Raw genomic sequence first — 25,904 nt, forward strand, 5'->3', positions numbered from 1 at the left:
GAAGTATGGTGTTGTTTTAAGTGTTAAAGTTTACGTACTTTATCAGTATACTGAAGTTGGCCGTAAGTGAACCACAATCGTAATGAAGAGGCAAGCTTCCATTCAAAACTATTTTGCCAAAAAAACAAGTGTCAATAAGCCTGTTGGCAATAGTCCTGAAGTCGGTAGTGTTACGAATGGACAAAGTGCAAATGGGCGCGACGGTGACAATGTTGAAGTTGGCTGCGTTGGTAGAACTGCTTCTTGTGATGTCGCTACTTCGAGCTCAATTAATATAGTTCCGGTTATGGAGGATAGTAGGCCTAACCAAGTAAGGAAAAATATCTATGATATTGGAAACTATTGTCAAAACAATTCCGCTTTGTCTTTCACAAACGAAAAAAAATATGTTAGAAAATGTTTGGAAACCTCAGCCTGGATACAAATTTCCCTCCATTACTAGTTCAAATCATACTAGATCTTTTCAAATGAAGTGGCTAGAAGAATTTACGTGGTTAGCTTATTCGGAGGAAAAGTCTGGATGTTTTTGCAAGTACTGCGTGTTATTTTCCGATACCGAAAATGTAGGGAAAGGAAATTACCAAGTAGCAGGGGCGTTGGTCACTTAGGCTTTTACCAATCTTAAAAAAGCCAGGGAAATGTTTAGCAAACATGAAAACTTATCCTGTCACAAGAAATATGTTTTGACCACTGAAAATGCAAAAGATATAGTTAAGAAAATGTCTGAAAGTGTTATCAATCAAGTAAATGCCCAAAGAAGAAAGGATATTGAGAATAATAGAAAACGGCTAATCCCTATAATACAAACAATACGACTTTGCGGGAGGCAGCAAATAGCTCTAAGGTGTCATCGTGACTCTGGACGAATAAGCCTTGAAGAACCGGACCAAAATGAAGGAAATTTTCGATCTTTGTTGAGATACCGAGCCAACAGTGGAGATAATATTCTTAAAGACCAATTACCGACCAGTGGTGGGAAGACGATGTACACAAGTTCTTTCATTCAAAACGAACTTATTAACACATTCGGTCACTTAATCTAATCAAAAATTGTAGAAAATGTCAGAAAGTCTGTTTTTATTCCGTTTTAGCAGATGAAACCACTGACATCCAGCCAAATCGAACAGTTTTCTCTCTGTGTACGTTACGTAGAGGACCAAACTTTCAAAATCAGAGAAGATTTTCTGACATTTGTCCCTGTTTATGACGTCACTGGAGCAGGTTTGGGGAACACAATATTCGAGACTTTGTCAAAATTAGGGCTTGACCTAAACAAAATGAGAGTCCAAGGGTATGATGGTGCTGCCACGATGAGCGGGAAATTCAGAGGCGTTCAAGCTTCCATCAGAGAAAAACTACCGTTGGCCCTGTATACACATTGTTCTTCACACACTCTAAATGTATGTTTGTCAGATACGAGCAAAATACCTTCTATCAGAAACTGTATAGGTGTCATAAAAGAAGTCTGTGGATTCTTTCATATGTCAGCCAAAAGAACCGAAATATTGAAATCAATGATTTCTGAATGTTGTCCAGAACAAAAGAAAAAGAAACTTATTTCACTGTGTGAAACCCGATGGGCAGAAAGGCACGACTCAGTAATTTTATTTAAAGACATTTTGGAGCCTATCTTTCTCTCCCTTTGCAATATAGAAGAGGAATTAAGTGATTCAGCATCTAAGGCTCACACTCGAAGGAGTGCTATTAGTCAATTTGCATTTCTTGTTAATCTTTTTGTTTTTAGTTGGGTGCTATCAACCACGCATAACTTATCTGAGCAGTTTCAAAACAAAAATATAGATCTTCCACAGGCCTTGACTAACGTCACCAGTGTCTTACACCTTCTATCGAAGGAGAGGGCAAATCCTGATGACTCATTTAAAGCCTTGTATAACCAAGTAAAGTCATTCGCTGCCAAACTTGACATTAAAGAAGAGATCCCAAGAATTTGCCGCCTTCAAACAGCACGTAGAAACGTCCCTTACACCACAGAAGAAGAATACTATCGAGTAGCTGTTCATATGCCATACCTGGACGATTTTTGTAACTCACTAAAAGAACGCTTTTAATCTCACAAGGAAACAGTTGCATCCTTACAAAACATCCTTCCACAATTGTGCACCATAACAGATTTCGGTTCACTGGAGGCCTCTTTTAGTTTCTAGAAAGAAGATCTGTCACATAAAGAGATTGTGCAAAGTGAGTTGATGTTGTGGAAAGAAAAGTGGAGTCAGGAAAATCCTTCAAATCTTCCAAAAACGGCTGTAAGTTCTCTAGAAAAATGTGACAAGACTTTCTTCCCCAACATTTATACCCTTCTCAAATTACTCGCAGTTCATCCTGTTTCTGTCGCAACCGTAGAAAGAACTTTCTCTAGCCTAAGGAGACTGAAGACTTATTTAAGGAACAGCACATCTGAAAGTAGGCTTAACGGGCTTGCTTTACTCTCTGTCCACAGAGACATTATAGTTTGTGACGAACAAGTTCTTGATAAGTTTGCAAGTGTACCAAGAAACTTGGACTTCGTTTTGTAACCATTGGTGTACTGTATGTATGTATGTATGTATGTATGTATGTATGTATGTATGTATGTATGTATGTATGTATGTATGTATGTATGTATGTATGAATCAGCCCAAATCAATGTTTCCTTTTTCCTTTCTAAAGTGTTTGAAATCGTCTGACCTCTTAAATTTACTTAACCTAACATTACATTAATTTTGGCCCCTCAAAATTATATTCTATATTCGCCCCTGAGCTGACCTCCGTAACTGTAAAGGAGGAGGAGAATTTAGCTGGCCTCCGTAACGTCACGAGGAAGAGGAGGAAGATGGTGTCGGGGAAGTGGTATGTCGAGAAGGGTGGCTAGCCTTAAAATTATAATCCTCTAAAAGCATGTGGATGAGGTTCCCTCCAAGATAGTGTCGGGGAAGGGTGATGTGTAAAGGGCAGCTAGCTTTAAACTATAGTACTTAGGCCCCCTCCAAGATTTTGTCGGGAAAGAGGCACGTAGAGAAAGGCACCTTGCATTAAAACAAGGGTCCTTAGGTACCCTCAAAAATGGTGTCGCGAAGGGGCATGTCGAGAAGGGCAGCTAGCCTTAAAACTAGGCCCTCTAATGTAGTGTCGGGAAGGGCATGTAGCCGTAAAACTAGGATCTGTGTGTAATTAGGCCGCTGGTCGCTCCGCACCCTCACGTGGGTATGACCCTTCAAGATGACAGCAGTAAGGTTAGGATCGTTCCCTTTTCAAAAAATCCGCGCTGCACAAAAAGCGTGTGGCTAAGTCCCGTCAAAATACTACCAGTAAGATCATGGGATCGATCACTTTTCAAAATTCCGCGCCAAACAAGTGTACTTGGTTAAGACCTTTTAAGATGGCAGCCGCCATCTTAACAGCTGTTACTTATAATAAAAATTCCGCGCCGCACGTGGTTAAGATGGCAGCAGTGAGGTTAGGCCCTGTTAAGATGGCAGCAGTGCGGATAGCCACGTTCACTTGTTCAACAAGTGCACGTGGTTATGACCTGTCAAGATAGCAGCTGGCATCTTGACAGCTGATATATTTAAAATTCCACGCCCCACGTGGTTAAGATGCCAGCAGTTACGTTAGGCCCTATACAGATGGCAGCAATGAGATTAGCGACGTCCTCTTGTTTAAATTCCGCGCCCACGTGTTTAGGACCCGTCATGATGGCAGCTGTTATATATTAATTTTACAAATTCCGCGATTCATGTGGTTAAGATAGCAGCATTGAGGTTAGGCCCTCTCAAGATGCTGGCAGTGAGGTTAGCGACGTTCACTTGCTCAAATTCCGTGCCCACGTGGTTAGGACCCGTCAAGATTGCAGCTGTCAAAAGCATGTGGATTTCAAATTCCGCGCCCCCACGTGGTTAAGACGGCAGCAGTGAGGTTATTGACGTTATCCTGTCCAAAAAAGTGAGGTTGGAGTCCGTCAAGATGACCACTGCCATCTTAACACCTGTCAACAGAACGTGACTTAGTTTACAAGCAAGGTCTCGTGCTCTTGACGTCACATTCACGTGGTTATTTCGGCATGGGTCAATGACCTCGGGTGCTGACTCAGCACAAAAATGCTGACGCCAGTGATTTAGAACATACATATCTCTACTACTGTCACTAAATCGAGTTTGTCTTGTCGAGGCATATTTTCTCGAATACAACTCTAATCTTAATTGCTTCAGTGTTTCCAGGTTCCAGAAACGTCTTAAAAATGCAATTTTGAATTCCTCGTAATCTTGAAAGCTGTATTTAAATGCCTGGTACTAAATATGTGGGTTCGAGTTCAAGTGCTTTTCAATTAGTCGTAATTTCTTATATCTTGAGACTCTATTTTCTCGGAAATGTTCTTCCATTTCTCAAAAACTGCTTTGGTGATCATATTGCGGAATTGTTGTAATATTTGGGCCTGTCATCATATGTTTTGATAATATTAATTTTCGCTGGGTTACCATTGTTATTGCTTCCGAGTGTTATATCATTACTATTCCGGTTCAACTCTGCTGTTTCTGTCGGCGTTGTCTCTCTTTCATTAATTTGCAATTCGATTGCTTTCTGCTTTTCGTTATAACTTAAAATTACAGACCTTTTTGTCTGGTGTTCCATCCGTGTGTTTTTGGCTTTTGAGTCATCAGTCCATAGACTGGTTTGATGCAGCTCTCCATGCCACCTTATCCTGTGCTAACGTTTACATTTCTACGTAACTATTGCATCCTACATCTGCTCTAATCTGCTTGTCATATTCATACCTTGGTATACCTCTACCGTTCTTACCACCTACACTTCCTTCAAAAACCAACTGAACAAGTCCAGGGTGTCTTAAGATGTGCCCAATCATTCTATCCCTTCTTCTCGTCAAATTTAGCCAAATCGATCTCCTCTCACCAATTCGATTCAGTATCTCTATATTCGTGATTCGATCTATCCATCTCACCTTCATCATTCTTCTGTAACACCACATTTCAAAAGCATCTATTCCCTTTCTTTCTGATCTAGTTATCGTCCATGTTTCACTTCCATACAGTGCCACGCTCCACACGAAAGTCTTCAAAAAAACCTTCTTTCTAATTCCGATATCAATGTTTGAAGAGAGCAAATTTCTTTTCTTAAGAAAGATCTTCCTTGCTTGTGCTAGTCTGCATTTTATGTCCTCCTTACTTCTGCCATCGTTAGTTATTTTACTACCCAAGTAACAATATTCATCTACTTCCTTTAAGACTTCATTTCCTAATCTAATATTTCCTACATCACCTGCCTTCGTTCGACTGCACTCCATTACTTTTGGTTTGGACTTATTTATTTTCATCTTGTACTCCTTACCCAAGATTTAATCCATACCATTCAGCAGCTTCGCGAGATCCTCTGCAGTCTCAGATAAAATAACAATATCATCGGCAAATCTCAAGGTTTTGATTTCCTCTCCTTGGACTATGATTCCCTTTCCAAATTTCTCTTTGATTTCCTTTACTGCCTGTTCTATGTAAATACTGACAATGAGAGCGACAAACTGCAGCCTTGCCTCACTCCTTTCTGGATTACTGCTTCTTTTTCGAAGCTCTCGATTCTTATCAGTGCAGACTGATTTTTATACAGATTGTAGATAATTCTTCGTTCTCGGTATCTGATCCCTATCATCTTCAGAATCATAAATAGCTTGGTCCAATCAACATTATCGAATGCCTTTTCTAGATCTACGAATGCCATGTACGTGGGCTTGTCCTTCTTGATTCGATCCTCTAAGATCAGACGTAAAGTCAGAATTGCTTCACGTGTTCCTACATTTCTTCTGAATCCAAATTGATCTTCTCCCATCTCAGCTTCAACTTGTTTTTCCATTCTTCTGTAAATAATACGTGTTAAAATTTTGCAGGCATGGGATACTAAACTAATGGTGCGGTAGTTTTCACACCTGTCAGCACCGGCTGTTTGGGAATAGGTATAACAACATTCTTCCGAAAATCGGATGGCACTTCTCCTGTCTCATACATCTAGCACACTAAAGGAATTAACCTTGCCATGCTGGTTTCTCCTAAGGCAGTCAGTAATTCAGAAGAAATGTCATCAATTCCAGGTGCCTTTTTCCTATTGAGGTCACTCACAGCTCTGTCAAACTCTGACCTCAAAATTGGGTCTCCCATTTCATCAGCATCAACAGCCTCTTCTTGTTCCAGAACCAAATTATCTACATCTTTACCTTGATACAACTATTGAATATGCTCCTGCCATCTTTCTGCTTTGTCTTCTTTCCCTAGAAGTGGCTTTCCATCTGAGCTCTTAATATTCATACATCTAGATCTCCTTTCTCCAAAGGTTTCCTTGATTTTCCTGTATGCAGCATCCACCTTTCCCTGGACCATACAGCCTTTGACATCCTTGCACTTCTCCTTCAGCCATTCTTCCTTAGCTATCTTGCACTTTCTATCCACTTGATTCTTTAATCGCCTGTATTCCTTTCTGCCCTCTTCATTTCTAGCATTCTTGTATTTTCGTCGTACATCAATCAGGTCGAGTGTCTCATGAGTTATCCACTGATTCTTAGTTGATCTTTTCTTCCTTCCTAACATTTCTTCAGCAGCCCTATTGACCTCATCTTTCATGACTCTCCACTCTTCCTCTATAGTGTTTCCTTCAGACTTTTCATTTAGTCCTCGTGCAACATGTTCCTTGAAACAATCCCTCACACTCTTTTCTTTCAACTTGTCTAGATCCCATCTTTTTGCATTCTTTCCTTTCTTCAATTTCTTCAACTTCAGATGGCATTTCATGACCAACAAGTTGTGGTCAGAGTCCACGTCTGCTCCTGGGAAAGTTTTGCAATCCAACACCTGGTTTCTGAATCTCTGCCTAATCATAATGAAGTCTATTCTTATACCTTCCGGTGTCTCCAGGTCTCGTCCACGTATACAGCCGTCGTTGTGGTATTTGAACCAAGTATTGGCAAGGACTAAATTATGATCAGTGCAGAATTCAACCAGCCGGCTTCCTCTTTCGTTCCTTTGTCCCAATCGAAATTCTCCTACTGTACTACCTTCTCTTCCTTGGCCTACCACTACATTCCAGTCTCCCATCACAATTAGATTCTCGTCACCTTTTACATATTGTATTAAATCTTCTATCTCCTCGTATATTCTTTCGATTTCTTCATCATCCGCTGAACTAGTAGGCATATAGACCTGCACTATTGTGGTGGGCATTGGTTTGGTGTCTATCTTGACGACAATAATTCTTTCACTATGCTGGTCGTAGTAGCTTACCCACTGCCCTATTTTCTTATTCATTATTAATCCAACTCCTGCATTTCCCCTGTTTGATTTTGTGTTGATAATTCGGTAGTCGCCTGACCAAAAATCTTGTTCTTCCTGCCAACATACTTCACTTATACCAACTAGATCTAACTTTTATTTTTTTATTTTATTTATTTATTTCAAAAGAGGCACCTGAGCCAAGGCTCATAATGGTGCAGTACAAATAATTACATTTGGCAACAAAGATGAGATTTGAGAACATCAGCTTCTAAGACAAAAATATAATATACTGTACAATGAATAATTATAATATTAATTACATTTGGCAACAAAGATGAGATTTTAGAACATCAGCTTCTAGGACAAAAGTATAATATACTGTACAATGAAGAATAATAAAAATAATATTAAGGTATCCTAGTGATAGAAACCAAATATGAACAGCAGTGATATAGTATACTAAATCAGTACTCTATAGGCTTGGCATTTTTACTTTTAGAAAATTAACAAGCTTGGTTTTAAAGATGGATAAGTTAGCGGCTTCTCGAATATGCTCAGGAAGGCTATTGAAAAACTTTACAGAAAAATGCCATAAAGAATTAGTGCCATACTTAGTAGACTTCGATGATTTACAGTGAATTTTAGTAGATCCTCTTGTACTGTATGAATGTATGTCAGAATTCAAGTTGCAAAGTGTGTTCGAATGAGTTTGTCCATTTTTCAATTTATACAACATAATAGCTGAAGCTTTTTTACGAAGACCATCTAGTGACAGCACATTACAATACTGATAGACCTGTATGGTTGGTGTTAAGGTGGGTAAGTTGAAGAGTATTTTCAGTGCTCTTTTCTGTAAGATACTGATCTTTTCAAATTGTTCTTTACTGCAACATGCCCAGATATGAATCATATAATTCAAGTGGCTTTCAATTAGTGCATGATAAATACTCTTCAACAGTCCACGAGAAACTTTGTATTTTAATCGGCTGAGTACACCAATAGCAGGAGTTATTCTATCACACAGCATTGTGATGTGATTCTCCCAAGTTAGCGACTCATCTATGCTAAGTCCTAGAAATTTGGTTGATTGAACACGAGGTACTACTTGGTCATAGAAACTCAAGTTGATGTCCAGAGGAAATGTACATAACGGTTTGTGAAATATGATATAGTTAGTTTTATTATGATTAATTCTTAGTCGGTTGGTAGTAAGCCAGGTCTGAATTAAAGATATATCATGTTGCATCTTTTCTTCAAGATTATATGTACAATTCCCTGTGTAGAAAATATTTGTGTCATCAGCAAATAATGACAACTTGCCGAACAGCGGCAAGTTACCAATATCATTGACAAATACAAGAAATAATATTGGTGCTAGAACAGAACCTTGAGGCACACCAGTTGTTATAGTCTGTAACGTGCTTTCTGCTCCCATACAACTAACGAACTGTACCCTGTCTCTGAGATAATCTGTAAACCAGTTAAGTGCTAAACCTCTAACCCCTGCTGCTTCCAACTTCAGTAATAAAATGTTATGGTCAACTGTGTCAAATGCTTTCTGAAGATCTATAAAAAGGCCTGATGCTACCATACATGAGTCTAAGGACTCCTGTAACTTAATAATAATGTCTTCCACAGCATTGTAGGTACTAGAGTTAGGCAAAAATCCGTACTGGTATGGATAAAAATAGTCATTACAATGTAGGTATTTTAATAGCCTATCTTTGACCACTATCTCTAGGATTTTTGACACAATGGGAAGGACTGATATAGGTCTGTAGTTATTAAGATCGAATTTATCAGATCATTTATACACAGGAATGACCTTGGCAATTTTTAACTCACATGGAACAATACCTTCACTTAACGATTTGTTGATTAACTTTGTAATGCATGGAATTAAATGCACAGCTAGACTCTTAAGTAGGTTATTACTAACACCGTACACATCACTACAGCTGCTATTTTTTAACTTTTTTATTATTTCCGCAACTTCAAGGTCATTAGTAGGTTTCAAAAACAATGAATTACTTGGCCCATTTCCAATATTAGGTGATTTGTGGGTAGGAGTATTGGTAGCTAACTTTTTTCCTATATTAATAAAGTGGTCATTAAATAATTTTGATATTTCTACTGGACAAGTCACAATATTATCTTGAACTTTGAGTTGGAAATTCCTGTTTTTGTTAAAATTTGATGTTAAGATTTCATTGACAATTTTCCAAGGATTGTTTTTGGCATTACTTAATCTATTTATGAAATATGCATTTTCCAACTGTCTTTTAAGCTTTGTTACCTGATTACATAATAGTTTATAGTCATTTATCAATTGCTGTGATGCATAATCACAGCCCATTTTTACTCTAAGTTGTTGTCTTTTTATTTTACCGTAAAGTTTATTCTTTTGATCAATGAGGCTGGAAAGTGTATCATTCATCCATGGGCAATATTGCCTACCTTTGAATGTCTTATTATTTGCTTTATAATTCTGATTTATAGGCCTACTGCTACTATTGGCTTCCTGCAGATAATTGTTAAGTTTATTTACTATCACTTCACAACTATCACCTTCACTGATGATCAGAGGATTGGTAGACATATAAGCATTCATGTTCTTCACATTACATGTTTTTGGTTTCAAGTATGAAATTTCTGTTCTCACTTTCGATAACAAATTTATATCGCAGACTAATAAATTATGATCACTATAATCATTAATTATATTATACAGTTTGCACCTGTACAGCTTATTGACATAAACATGATCTAACAGACTAGCTGTACTGTTAGTAATCCTGGTGGAAAATCTGCTGTTACATGGATTTTGGTTATAGCATTCACATAACCTCTTAAGTTCAGACGCTAGTAGACTCGGCTGAAGTTTGTCAATATTGAAATCTCCTACAGTAAAACACATAGAATTACTATATTTATTCCATATATCCTCAAGTACATTAAGAAACTCTTTAGAAAATTTCAAATGGGGATTATAACATCCCAAAATAAGAATATCCCTCTCCAGACTGCTGACTTTAACCAATAAAAATTGTACGGAGTACCAGGAGTGTTAATCGAAACTAATATTTTAGCTTTATAGGGTTCTTTAATGTATATAGCAATCCCTCCCCCTCTATCTTTTGTTCTGGAACAAAAATAACATTCATAACCTTTCAGATTATAATATTTCTCATCTTGTGGGAATAACCATGTTTCTACTATAATAATGATTTCTGGCATCTGTACATCTACAATTAAACTGGTTAAGTTTAGCCATTTATTACGGATACTTTGCGAGTTAGCATAAAAAATTCTCAGATGGCAATCTCTGGTCTTAAGTTGTCTTAAGTTTGTTAACTGAGCCTCTACAATTTCCATGTCATAATTCAAGCTGATTCAAGATTAAGAACATCTTCGATATTTCGTATGCTTATCACATTAGAGTTATCATCCTTCCTAACAAAAATCTTACCTTCCCGTGTCCACACATACTTATAACCTTTCATTCTTAAATCCTTGGCCCTCTTAAGAAGACCTTTGGCTCTGGGTGTAAGATGATCATTGATGTAAATCATATGATCTGAAGCATTGAAGCCCACTGCTACAGATGATATCTGCCGGACATTCTTCTTTGCTGCCATAAATTCCTGTTTTTTCCATCTGTTCACAAATTTGACAATGATGGGTCTGGGTAGTGTCTTGTTTGCCGAGGGAATTCTATGAGCAATGTCTACATCACACTTATTTAATTCAAATCCAATAGCTTTACCAATATTTGTCACGACACTATAAACGTCTTCATTCGGAAGTTCTGGTGCGCCATGGATTTCAATATTGTTTCTCCTTAGGTATTGGTTAACATTCTCCACTTCGTCATGGGAATCGGCCTTCATCTTGTGAAGTTCCTGTTGAAGTTCCTTGATCCTTTCATCCCGTTTATTAATTTCCAGTTTTAAGTCTTCAATTACTTTAGTATTGAAATCAATACTTTCCTTCAGCCTGTCAATAACTCTGTCCACTAATCGATCCATAATTGAGTCTAAAAATGTTGACTCGCGAAGTATTTTATTCACCGCGGCCGACAGATCCTCTGAGCGACTGTTTACGTTAGGTGGAGTCCTCACATTCCCATCCGCTGCACTGCGCTGCTGTGGCTGTTGCTGCTCCAAGCTTGCCATCTCCTTGCTACCGCGATTCTTTTGTTTGTACTTGGACATAACCTCAAACAAAAATTCCAATCTGAAACACTGTTTCACACTTAGTTCACGTAAAATAAATGATATTTCCTATTCACCCGTGACAATTTTCACACACACCGGTCGTTGTTACATATAACTTAGTCACCAAGAATCACTAATATCCATACGAACACAATCAATCTTCAGACTAACCACTAATGCTCTCTTACTCGGTTGCCATCTTGAATTACTTTAGTCTATCCATCTCCCTTTTCAGATTCTCTAAGCCACCACGATTCAAACTTCTTTATGTTTCCACGCTCCGACTCTCGGAATGTCAGTATCCATCTTCCTGATGATCGCCCCCTCTCGTGTAGTCCCCACCCGGAGATCCGAATGGGGAACTAGTTTACCTCCGGAATTTTTTACCCGAGAGGAAGCCATCATCAGTACATCATTCATACAGAGAGAGCTGCATGTCCTCGGGAGTTACAGTAGTTTCGGCTGCATTTTCCCATTGCTTTCAGCCGTGTAGCAGTATCAACACAGCTAAGCCATGTTTAGTTTTATTACAAGGCCGTATCAATCAATCATCTAGACTGCCGCCCTTGCAACTACCGAAAAGCTGCTACCCCCCTTTCGATGAACCATTCGTTAGTCTGGTCTCTCAACAGATACCTATCCGATATGGTTGCACCTGCGGCTCGGCTCTCTGCATCATTGGGACACGCAAGCTTCCCCACCGCAGAAAGGTCACATGGTTCGCAGAGGAGGGTTCATCCGTATCTCCTGTATTTCCTTTCTGGTCTGCTTCAATCCCTCTTCTGTCCTATATTTTCTCTGATTAGCCTCATTTCTATAATGCTCCATTTCCTCCTTGATGATGCCTATCTTATCCGCTATATTGTCTCCGGCTACTCTAAAATTCACTTGCATCATTTTATTAGTAGTCTCAGTTCCTCCGTTTAATTTAGCTATCTCCTCTTGATGTTGCCCCCATCTCTGCTGAGAAGTACTTCTTAGTCCCTCTCAATCTTTTTATCTCCTCCTATTTCAGGCTTTGAATGACATTTCTGTTTTCAGATAACCCTTCTCTAATTTTGTTCACTTCCTCGTAAACTTCTTTATTTTTAATCTCCATAATTTCAATTATTTCTTCGCGCATGTTTACTATATCATTCTTGATTGAAATTTCTTTTCGAATTCTTAAAATTTCAGTATGTACAGCTTCCCTCTGTCTCTCCTCCATTTTTCTTATTTCCTGTATCTGTTTCTGCTGCCATTCTTCCTGACGTTGTTAGAGTTCTCCTTTTATGTTTCCAGCAATCTCCCTGATTGTCTCTTCCTGTCTATTTATCATTTGCTGTTGTTTCTCTTCCTGTTTACTTTGATCTTTCCATCTTTCACCTCTCATCTCTTCAATTAATTCCTGTTGTTTTTCTTCCTGTTTCTCTATCAGGAGTATGTAAAGTATGGTGAAGAGCTATTACCCGTTCAGTTTCGAGCGACAGATTTAGGAATATCTTTCTTTCTTTGCTTACCCTCCATGATTGGTTTTCCCTCGGACTCAGCGAGGGATTCCACCTCTACGACTGCGTCGGGGGATACAACTGGGGAGAATGACCAGTACCTCGCCCAGGGGGCCTCACCTGCTATGCTGAACAGGGTCCTTGGTGGGGGATGGGAAGATTGAAAGGGATAGACAAGGAAGAGGGAAGGAAGCGGCCGTGGCCTTAAGTTAGGTACCATCCCGGCATTTGCCTGGAGGAGAAGTGGGAAACCACGGAAAACCGCATCCAGGATGGCTCAGGTGGGAATCGAGCCCACCTCTACTCACTTGATATCCCGAGGCTGAGTGGACCCCGTTGCAGCCCTCGTACCACTTTTCAAATTTCGTGGCTGAGCCGGGAATCGAACCCGGGCCTCCGGGGTGGCAGCTAATCACACTAACCACCACACCACAGAGGAGGACAAGATTTAGGAACTACGTGTTGTGTTTGGTTGTTTTATACTCGTACCTCGTACCTGTGACTGGCGGAGAGTCCAGCACGTGAACACGATTTATTGAATGTAATGTTTCGTCATGACCACTAAGAGCTAGTTCTTGCTCACTTAAATAGGGCACTGCATCAATTTCCATCTGAAGGAAAAGCCTATTTAAATGTACATTTTCACTTAACTGTACAAACACAATATACAGCCTGGCATTTTCCTTCAGGACATCAGAGATCGTATTTTGGTTTGTTTCCAATGTCTTGAAATCTAGCTGCCGTATTTTATGTTCTGCAGAGTCTGAATGCTTACGTATAGGACGTGTTATGTTCAAAAGGGCTGAAATCCCTTCTTTATCCCAAACGTTGTTTTTATTGAGGCAAGCAGGCCCAACAAAACAAGTCCTGTAGAGCTGGAGAGGAGCACAACCATGGAAATTCCTTAAACCACGATCGTTTGAAACTAAGATTGTAAGATTTACCGGAATGTTTCACTTCTTTTGTAACACAAATTAGCAGTGATCCAGTAGGGCGATCAAAACGTACAACTTCATTCTGATCTTCGTTTCTCCAACGTGAAAATGGTGTTTATAATAAAATGCACACTATGTCATAAATAGGATACATATTTAAATAAAACTGCACAACACTACGAATGAACCACGATGCGTAAGTACTCGTACTTCACACAGGATGACGCAGGGAAGACGAAACATTCCGCTCTTCCGACAATTTCACTAGCACATTCCGCTATGTGGAAAGTACGCGGGTGACGTCACGGTTGTCATGGCAACCGCCAAGGCCAAGCGCTAGGAGGGAGCCAACGAGCTAGAATAACATAGAGGGGCTGTATGCCTGTCATCAGCGCTCCCTGCTTGAAGCAAGTTGATAAGGGGCAGCCATGTTAACGGTTGTCAAAACAAAGTGAATTGGCGCGAGAGCATATGTTGAGGTGACAGGGAGATCGTGCATGCCAATTTAATTCCGTAAGTTTTAAGAAGTGAAAACATAGATTCTCGCTTTCAAGAATGCCAGCCGTAAGCTCAGCGTATGGTTGTACTAATCGGAGTAATAAAACCAAGGATATATCGTACTTTAAGTAAGTATTACTGAATTATAGCCGAGATTCCTTTTTGTAATTTCTGTTTGTAATTAAATCCATTTTATTGTCTACTTAGCGAAAGTACGGATAACCACGGTAATTGTTTATCGAATTTTGCTTCAGATTTCGTTTAAAGAACGAGGAATTAACGGAACAATGCGTTGTGAGGGTGAAAAGACAAAAATGGTATCCCACTCAATTCAGTTGCTTATGCTCTGTACATTTCCAGCCCTATTTAATTATCATTCAAATTTACAAATAAAGGAAATGGAGCGCCCGCCCACCACCAAGAAAACGTAACCACAAAAAAAAAAAAAAAAAAAAAAAAACACTGCCTTGGTTTTTAAAACTATGCCACACTTCATAATGGACAACTTTCAAGCTTACCTTTCAGCTAGTAATCCCAGTATGATATGGTAATGGGAAAACATGATATCTCCCCTATATTATAATAAATAATTACACTAAACGATTATTGTGGTAAAGTATTCATGGGCCGCCTCTGTGGTGTACTGGTTAGCGTGAGCAGCTGCCACCCCTGGAAGCCCGGGTTCGATTCCCGACTCCGCCACAAAATTTGAAAAGGGGCACGAGGGCTGGAACGGGATTCTATCAGCCTGAGGCGGTCAACTGAATAGAAGTGAGTTCGACTCCCACCTCAGCCATCCTCGAAGTGATTTTCCGTGGTTTCCCACTTCTCCTCCAGGCAAATGCCGGGATGGTACCTAACTTAAGGCCACGGCCGCTTCCTTCTCCCCCCCCACACGGCCCCTGTTCAGCATAGCAGGTGCAGCCCTCCCTCACAGTTGTATCCCCCGACCCAATGTCTCACGCTCCAGAACACTGTCGTTGAGGTGGTAGAGGTGGGATCCGTCGCTGAGTCCGTAGGAAAAACCAAGGATAAACAGGGTAAACAGATTAAGAAAGGAACACAGTACTCATGACGATGCAATAATTTTAAAAATATGAACAGAATGAGGTTGTAACCTATTGTAGATCCCTATGATTTTAAGGCTTCCTGTCATAAATATTTATGTCCATCGTTTTTATTCTAATTTACGCTTAACCACAACAGCCAAGCAGGGAAAGGCTCTTGTTCCGATTTCGAGGCCTATTCGTATGTCACTGTGCGATGATTTCGAACTACCCTACAATCAACTGATCGTGATGTTGGCCTCGTGCCGCAATATGATGAAGTGGCGGTATTCGCTTTAATGCTTCCAGCTTTCGGCAACGGTATTTAATTCTCCCCCAGTGATTCTAAAATGCGTATTTTCTACACTTTTCGTCATTTAAAGGCCATGCCCCCTTGCTTGTGTGACAACAGGAAACATGGCGGACGTTCGTTCTATTAGCTTCACCCAGGCAGCGCTTCCGCCTCTCTATGTTATTCTAGCTCGTTGGAGGGAGCACTTGGGAGGTAGAGGAAGCTGCGGAATCTCTCGTCTTCACTCAGTCTCACGCGCCGTACTGTGGCCGACAGCCGACGCTTTCGTGAATTCCCCTGATTCTCATCAGGTGATGAGGTGCTCCAAACGCCGTACAATAAAACATTTTCTATCCGTAAAACCAACAAATGTCGTAAGAAAAATAAATATATGTAATTCATTATGGTAAAAATAAGTGGTGAAGTGGCACTTCACCTACTTCGCCTGAAAAACCGCCCCTGATCTCTTGCAATTTTTCTTCCTGTTTCTTGATCATTTATTGCTGCTTTTCGTCCTGTCTCCTGATCATTTCTTGTTGCTTTTCATCCTGTTTTCTGATCAATTCTTGTTGCTGTTCATCCTGTTTCCTGATCATTTCTTATTGTCTTTCATCCTGTTTCCTGATCATTTCTTGTAGAATTTCTAATATTTCCTTTTGTTTCTCCTTCGTTTTCTTTATTTCTTTTTGATTATTCTTTATCGCTTCATCCCTTCTCTGGAATTTCTCTTCCTGTTCATTTTGATATTACTCCAACTAAGCTCTGACTTGATTCGTCATATTTTTTTTTAAAAATCTGAGTATCGTTTCTCTAATATCTTAACAGACTTTAAGAATTTCCTAATTTATTCTCTATTTACTTATATCTACTTACATCTACTTATTCTACGTTTATAGTTATATTCTAACAAATTAACAAACTGTTTCTTATTTGCAAACTGGTGGACTATCTTACAGATATATCCGGCAACCCGAATCAGACAAATCCTGAATCGAAACCATTTTAAGGTCTATTCATGTTAGCTCATCTCGGTGTGATCATCATTAGAAATACTCTGTATCGCATATTTCAATCACCTCTAACTTACATACTAACAATATCAGTATCTAAACCTATCATATTCTATGAAATCTCAAATTCATTCTGTATTATCTTCACAAGTAATCTTTCCCGTCTGTCTTTTTCTTCTTTGTGTTAAGCACCATATGGTTCCATTCTCTTCATCATATTTCCTCTTCTTGTTTAATGTTGCAGTCTTCTAATTTTCATTCTGTCTCTTCTTTCTTTGCTTCGTTCTCGTCTTACTTTCGCATTAGAAGCACTAAATTTTTACTCTCCATCTCTCCTTATTCTCACAATGGGCAACATAAGTTTCTATGGTGTCTTTCTCTTCTTTTTAACGGCAATTCTCTCTCTCTCCTTTCTTTTCTCCTCTTTTCTTGTCTTCACGTTGGTCGCTATAAATTTTAATATTCCTCTTCGAGTTCCATGTTGTTGCGCCATAAATGTTAATGCACCTTACTGCGTCCAGTAGAGGCATATTAAAATTCTCCGACAGCTAGGATGATATCACGGTATAATTGAGGTAAATATTTTCGTTCAACGTGGAGTCTGAAAAGTGCTACGGTGCTCCTAAAAGTTATGGCCTATCAATCCCTCAGATGGACGTCTCCACCCCACGCACCAAGTTTAACAAAAATCGCATTTCACTTACACGTATAAACTATTCTACAACTCCTACCTATAAATAATTTCCCCAAATATGGATAATATTAAATAACTTATACGGTTTATTAAATCAAAATATAATTTTAGGGAAGAGAAAATTAGAATAATGGTTCATTTCAAATGTCTTAAATTAAATAAATCACATGGGAATGGTTCTATCAACACCACCTATAGAGAAGGTCTCGCAATGCGATTCGTGAAGTCACAGCACTAAGGCCGAGAACAGGCCATGGGCTGGATTACTTCAGTTCGAATCTACAGTTCAATCTTTATTTTTACCGAGAAGTTACCGTACCAAACCATGTAAGATGTATTACTGATCATTTCTAACGTAAGATTATTCGGCAAAAACAACCAATATTTAAATAACGAAATTTTACGCAAATAGGTACCCGGCTATCACTATACTTTGTTTGGTAGTTTCCAAAATATTCATACTCTGTTGAAGACAAAAGTGAAATAATTAGTAACCAACAGATTTTACAGTTGTTACTGATGAATTCATAGACTAAGATATTTTACAAAACAATTTCTAAACAAGAACAGCAGCATCTAAAAAACCAACTATAACAACGGCATGCAAAATAAATGACTCCACATATTTGCCTTAATAACAAAATACAGTGCATGACACACAAGCTTACCACTAAAATATGAACAACTTAAAACACACCAACTAAAAACTGGCATGCACAATCAATCATACTATAATTACCTTATCAATGAATGAAGTCCAGTAGGAGCCTACATGGCTTAGACATCAAAGTAGAAGTTTAAAATACCAATTACTGACAGTTGCGTACAGCATTTACAGAAACATATAAGATAATTTAATTTACAAACTAGTTGTCTGCTTTTAAGTTTAGTCATAGTTCTTGCACTAAAACAGTCTGTCCTCTATTTACAAAATGATATTCATAATCAGCACTAAACACTGTAATTCACTGCATTAGTTTTCTTCTTTTATGCTCATCATTGAAGTCCTGTACAAAATTATTAATAAATATATTGCTAGCTGTATGAAGAATGTTTCGTTGAATGAGATCTGTCGTATGACTGGAGCACTTGTGGCCCATAAAAATATCAGAGGGCAAACATTTCATAGTTACTTGTAACAACACATTCGAGTGACTGGAATTATGTAAAAACTGGTTTTTGAAATCCTTCTGTAATAGTTTATTAGTAGTATAATGCAGGGATTCGGCGGCCGCCGCCGCCGCACGCCTCCTCCTCCGCCGCCTCCTCCGCCGCCTCCTCCGCCGCCGCCGCCGCCCGCGGGAAATTTGAATTTTGGCGGGAAATTTGAATTTTGGCGCGAGATTTGAATTTGTAAACAAAGCCACGTGCTTTTTGACAGCTGTCATCGACAACAACGCAACGCTAACCTCACTGCTGCCATCTTGACGGGCCTAAACCTCACTAGTGCCAACTTAACCTAACTAGCATGAGGTAAACAAAGCCACGTGTTTTATGACAGCCACGTGCTTTTTGACAGACAACAACGCATCGCTAACCTCAGTACTGCCATCTTGACGAGTCTAAACCTCAGTAGTGCCAACTTAACCTCACTAGCGCGAGGTAAACAAAGCCACGTGCTTTTTGACAGCCACGTGCTTTTTGACAGATTTGTAAACAAAGCCACGTGCTTTTTGACAGACAACAACGCATCGCAAACCTCAGTACTGCCATCTTGACGGGCCTAAACCTTAGTGGTACCAACTTAACCTAACTAGCATGAGGTAAACAAAGCCACGTGCTTTTTGACAGCCACGTGTTTTTTGACAGCCACGTGCTTTTTGACAGACAACAACGCATCGCTATCCTCAGTACTGCCATCTTGACGGGCCTAAACCTTAGTAGTACCAACTTAACCTAACTAGCATGAGGTAAACAAAGCCACGTGTTTTTTGACAGCTACGTGCTTTTTGACAGCTGTCATCCGCCATCTTTGAGCACTGTGACCTGCCCTCTTTTATCACCTGTCATCGGCATTGCTGCCATCTTGACGGGTCTAAACCTTAGTGCTACCAACTTAACCTCACTAGTGCGAGGTAAACAAAGCCACGTGCAGCTGTCATCCACCATCTTTGAGCACAGTGCTGCCCTCTTTAGCTACTTACCTTTGAAATGTGGTGGCGGATAATTTGAAAAATGCTTTTTTGACAGCAGCCATCTTGCATCGCAAACCTCAGTGCTGCCCTCTTTAGCTAGATACCTGTGGTGGCAGACAATTCCACGTGACAGCAGCCATCTTTAATCAAGAGAGCACCGTGCTGCCCTCTATGTGGTGGCGGCAAATTCCACGTGGTCTTGTTTGGAAACAAACTCACGTGCTTTTTGACAGCTACCACCCGCCATCTTTAATCAACAGAGTATAGTGCTGCCCTCTATGTGGTGGCGGTAAATTCCACGTGCTCTTGTTTGGTAAACATAGCCACGTGCTTTTTTGACAGCTGTCATCCGCCATCTTTGAGCACCGTGCTGCGGGCAATTTCGTCAGCTGTCATCCGCCATCTTTGAGAACAGTGCTGCACTCTATGTGGTGGTGGAAAATTCCAAGTGCTTTACAAACCTATGCGCTTTTCTGACAGCCGTCATCCGCCATCTTTGAGAACAGTGCTGCCCTCTATGTAACGGTGGCAAATTCCAAGTGGTTTACAAACCTATGCGCTTTTCTGACAGCCGTCATCCGCCATCTTTGAGAACAGTGCTGCCCTCTATGTAGCGGTGGCAAATTCCAAGTGGTTTACAAACCTATGCGCTTTTCTGACAGCTGTCATCCGCCATCTTTGAGAACAGTGCTGCCCTCTATGTGGTGGTGGTAAATTCCACGTGCTTTACAAACCTATGCGCTTTTCTGACAGCTGTCATCCGCCATCTTTAATCACCGTGCTGCCGGGTGACGGCAAATTCCACGTGCTCTTGTTTGGAAACGAAGCCATGTGCAGCTGTCATCCGCCATCTTTAATCACCGTGCTGCCCTCTATGTGGTTGCGGTAAATTCTATGTGCTTTACAAACCTATATGCTTTTCAGACAGCTGTCATCCGCCATCTTTAAGCTGTAAATCCCCGATTCTCGACAGATTCTTAATCCGAGTTGTCAGGAAGGGCAACCGGTCGAAAACAATAGTGTAAGAGGCTAGATACTGCTAGTTTCGCGTCAGGAAGGACAACTCAACAAATTCATGCGATTTAAAATCTTAGTCGGGAAGGGCATTCGGCTGTAAAACCCCTGATTCTCGACAGATCCTTAATCCGAGTTCTTTGACGTCAGGAAGGGCAACCGGTTGAAAACTATAGTGTATGATGTAAGAGGCTAGATACTGCTAGTTTTGCGTCAGGAAGGGCAACTCAACAAATTCTTGCGATTTAAAAATCTTAGTCAGGAAGGGCATCTGGCCGTAAAACAATAGTTCGTGATTTAAAATCTAAGAAGTGTATCTAGCTGTAAATCCCCGATTCCCGTGTTAGACGTTGTAAAACAGATTCTTAATCCGAGTTGTCAGGAAGGGCAACCGGTCGAAAACAATAGTGTAAGAGGCTAGATACTGCTAGTTTTGCATCAGGAAGGACAACTCAACAAATTCATGCGATTTAAACACATTTTTATTCCCAAGAGAATCGAACCCGAGACTACCGGGTGAGAGGCATGCATACTGTAGGCTATAGGTTTGTTCTACAGTCCTTGAAGTATCGGCACAGTCATTCTGGGCGAGTTGTGGAATGAGTGTGTTAGCTGAAATTGTACACGTATCTTCCGGCTCAACCTTGAACGAAGACACGGTGTGCTGATCAGCGGCTTGTAACTCGCGAACGTCTTCTTAGCTGAGTAGCATGTAAGCTCTTAAAACACAGTACTAATTAAGGTTGTAAAATATTCTGAAATAGTACTCCTCTGTGGTGTAGTAGTTAGCTGCTACCCCCGGAGGTCCGAGTTAGATTCTAGCCTACTCCTACCGAAGAAGTCTGCATAAGGCTTATTACCTCCATCCGACAGATGAATCACCACCAACACTCTTGTACTCAAAAATCATTTTTCGAAGGAGCCTGCACAAAGTTTAACGCGCCCCCATCAACAGCCCTTACTTAATGCTGGCTTTCTTGCACACCCCGCCTCACACCATAGTTTTACGACTGGCTGCCCTTCCTGACTAGGATTTTAAATCGCAGTATACGCGATAAATTTGTTGTAGCGGGTTTTATAACTAGATATCCCGGTACCGACACATAGCCTACTCCTACCAAAGAAGCCTGCACAAGGCTTATTGCCTCCATCCGACAAATGAATCACCGTCAAGTCTTGTACTCAAAAAATCATTTTCGAAGGAGTCTGCACAAGGTTTAACGTCCTCACACCATAGTTTTATACGACCGGTTGCCCCTCCTGACTAGGATTTTAAATCGATATCCCGACATAGCCTACTCCTACCGAAGAAGCCAGCTTAACGCCTCCATCCAACAAATGAATCACCCTCAAACACTCTTCAATCATTCTCGCTACTTCGGATGATAGCGGGTTCGAACTGGGAGCCGTAAATGCTAGGCGAGGGACCTGTGCGATCGTCATAACATGATCTAGCTAGATGCCCTTCCCGACGGTATAAGTTGCTAGGATTTGAATCGCGTACCCCGACTAGAAGAAGCCTGCACATAGCTTAACGCCTCCATCCGACAAATGAATCACCCTCAACATTCTTCAATCATTCTCGCTACTTCGGTAGATAGCGGGTTCGAACTAGAAGCCGTAAATGCTAGGCGAGGGGCCTGCGCGATCGTCATTACATGATCTAGCTTTAGCTCGATACCTACAGGTAAGGAATACCGCGTATGTACCCTCGAGAAGTCGAGGATCACACGCTAACTTTCCAAGGATCGAACTCTTAAATTCTGACACCTCGGCATCAACAGGAGGTTCGAATACGTCAGCCTGCAGGTGGGAGCTCTTGTTGCATTCGTTCCGACTGTACCGCAGTTGTCAGCTCAGCGATTTTCCACATCCGCTTGGTAACAAGCAGAATATTTAGCCGCTGCAGTCTGCGCGAAGTGCTCACAGTTCTCTGTATGCGTTTATTACGTACACACACACACACACATCTCCCGTCTGCTGTGAATATTATTCTTCAGCCTTTATCTTAAGGTAAGGTAGAACTGTTAGTTACTTTTTTATTTGCAAAGCAACTTCTACGCTGGACATCTACATTCATATATGTTTATTCTTTTTTTAGGTACCGTTCGAAAGTACGCAATTTTATTCATCCCAGTAACAGCCTGCAGCACGTGCATTTTTTTTAAAGGTATGTTTTCGAACTTTGAGTTGTAAAGATAATTAGGTTAGATGATGCACCCTACAATACATTCATATATGTTTCTTCTTTTTTTTAGGTACGACCAGAATATTATCATTCGATTTTCAGGCTTGAACGCACGCATTTTATACATCCGAGTAACAGTTTGCAGCGCGAAGATTTTAAGGTATGTCTGACCTCTATTCGTTGAAACTTGGTTTCTTCTAAAACATCGTAACTTTAGTCTATTGATAAATAGTTGTTCTCTTTAATCCTCACGCGGGGTACGTACATAGCTATGTCTGCCCTCAACAGGTTGAAACTTGGTTTCTTCTAAAACATCATAACTTTAAGCAATTGATAAATAGTTGTTCTCTTCAACCCGCGTACTATAGACGTGGTATAATTTCAAACACGTACACATAGCTATGTCTGACCTCAACGGGTTGAAACTTGGTTTCTTCTAAAACATCATAACTTTAGTCTATTGATAAATAGTTGTTCTCTTTAATCCTCACGCTATAGACGGGGTATAATTTCAAACAGGCACACATGGCTATGTCTGACCTCAACGGGTTGAAACTTGGTTTCTTCTAAAACATTGTAACTTTAAGCTATTCATAAACAGTTGTTCTCTTCAAACTGCATACTATAGACGAGGAATAATTTCAAACACGCGCACATAGCTATGTCTGCCCTCAACAGGTTGAAACTTGGTTTCTTCTAAAACATCATAACTTTAAGCAATTGATAAATAGTTGTTCTCTTCAACCCGCATACTATAGACGTGGTATAATTTCAAACACGCGCACACATAGCTGTGTCTGCCCTCAACAGGCTGAAACTTGGTTTCTTCCGTAAATTTAGAGTATTGATAAATAGTTGTTCTCTTCAACCCGCATACTGTAGACGTGGTATAATTTCAAACACGCGCACATAGCTATGTCTGCCCTCAACAGGCTGAAAATTGGTTTCTTCTAAAACATTGTAACTTTAATCTATTGATAAATAGTTGTTCTTGCATACTATAGACGAGGTATAGCTATGTCTGTCCTCAACGGGTTGAAAGCTGGTTTCTTCCGAACATCGTAACTTTAGTCTATTGATAAATAGTTGTTCTCTTCAATCATCATGCTATAGACGTGGTATAATTTCAAACACGTACACATAGCTATGTCTGACCTCAACGGGTTGATACTTGGTTTCTTCTAAAACATCATAACTTTAGTCTATTGATAAATAGTTGTTCTCTTTAATCCTCGTGCTATAGACGTGGTATAATTTCAAACACGCGCACACATAGCTATGTCTGCCCTCAACAGGCTGAAACTTGGTTTCTTCTAAAACATCGTAACTTTAGAGTATTGATAAATAGTTGTTCTCTTTAATCCTCACGCTATAGACGTGGTATAATTTCAAACACGTGTACATAGCTATGTCTACCCTCAACGGGCTGAAACTTGGTTTCTTCCGAACATCGTAACTTTGGTCTATTGATAAATAGTTGTTCTTGCATACTATAGACGAGGTATAGCTATGTCTGCCCTCAACGGGCTGAAACTTGGTTTCTTCTGTAACTTTAGAGTATTGATAAATAGTTGTTCTCTTTAATCCTCACGCTATAGACGTGGTATAATTTCAAACACGCACACATAGCTATGTCTGACCTCAACGGGTTGAAACTTGGTTTCTTCCGAACATCGTATCTTTAGTCTATTGATAAATAGTTGTTCTCTTCAATCCTCATACTATAGACGTGGTATAATTTCAAACACGTACACATAGCTATGTCTATCCTCAACGGGCTGAAACTTGGTTTCTTCCGAACATCGTAACTTTAGTCGTTCTCTTCAATCCTCATGCTATAGGCCTAACTCACAGCCATGTCCAACCTCTATACGCTGAAACTTGGTTTCTTCCGTAACTTTCACCTAATCTCTATCGGTCGTTCTCTTTTCAGATGTTCCCCTGCTGCGAGGAATGTAATGTAACGTTTGCAAGGCGTGATAACTTCATGCGCCATATGAAATCAAAACACCCTAGCATAACATCTGCTTTATGTAAAGTTTGTAGTGTGTATTTCGCTAACGTAGAGCGATATGAGGATCACTTAGCAGAGGTACATCAAATATCTACTCGCCCTCAGGTAGTAGTAGGGAAAAAGCGTGCAGCTACTGATGTAGCCGTAGAAAGTACTAGTAGTAAAAAACCTAGAAAAAATCATGAACAGATGTCCCCCTGCTGCGAGGAATGTAATGTAACGTTTGCAAGGCGTGATAACTTCACGCGCCATATGAAATCAAAACACCCTAGCATAACATCAGCTTTATGTAAAGTTTGTAGTGTGTATTTCGCTAACGTAGAGCGATATGAGGATCACTTAGCAGAGGTACATCAAATATCTACTTGCCCTCAGGTAGTAGTAGGGGAAAAACGTGCAGCTACTGATGTAGCTGTAGAAAGTACTAGTAGTAAAAAACCTAGAAAAAATCATGAACTTCAAACTATTCACTGCGAGCACTGTAACACTGATGTACCATCTTCGCATTTTCAGGGGCACTTACGGAGTAATGCGCATAAAAATAATGCGTGTAGAAGTGGTAGTAACGCAAACATCGAGGAAATTAATACAGCATTTAAAAGTAGGATTGCTAGTTACCGAATTCGCACCAGTCAAAAGTTTCAGAGCACTTCAAACTTTTTAAATTGCGTTCAACCGGATGTACAACAGCTTCTTGCTAAATCTTTGTCCAATCATAGTTTATTTAAAGTTAATTTTGAACTTTTCGCCTTGTACATTAAAAGCACGGATGAATCCGAAATAACGGACATTAAATCATTTAATACGAAGAATTTTATCATAAGTCAGTCGACTAATTTTGGCGATGTACTTAGGGATGTCTCTAACATTATTTCAACTAAGAGCGAGGAATTTCAGGAAAAGGAATCAGGGTGGGCTTTAGTTGAGATAATGTATCTAGAAGTTAACATCAATAAGTACAATCCTATGCGTGGATCTTCGCACATTGAGCTGCCGACATGGATTCAGCGAAAAGAAGCTGTTGTAAACATCCAAAACAATGACGAAGCATGTTTTGCATGGGCGGTGATGTCAGCTTTAAATCCTGCGAAATCAGACGTAGCTAAGAG

Source organism: Anabrus simplex, chromosome 1, assembly GCF_040414725.1.
Source record: "Anabrus simplex isolate iqAnaSimp1 chromosome 1, ASM4041472v1, whole genome shotgun sequence".
Classification (NCBI taxonomy): domain Eukaryota; kingdom Metazoa; phylum Arthropoda; class Insecta; order Orthoptera; family Tettigoniidae; genus Anabrus; species Anabrus simplex.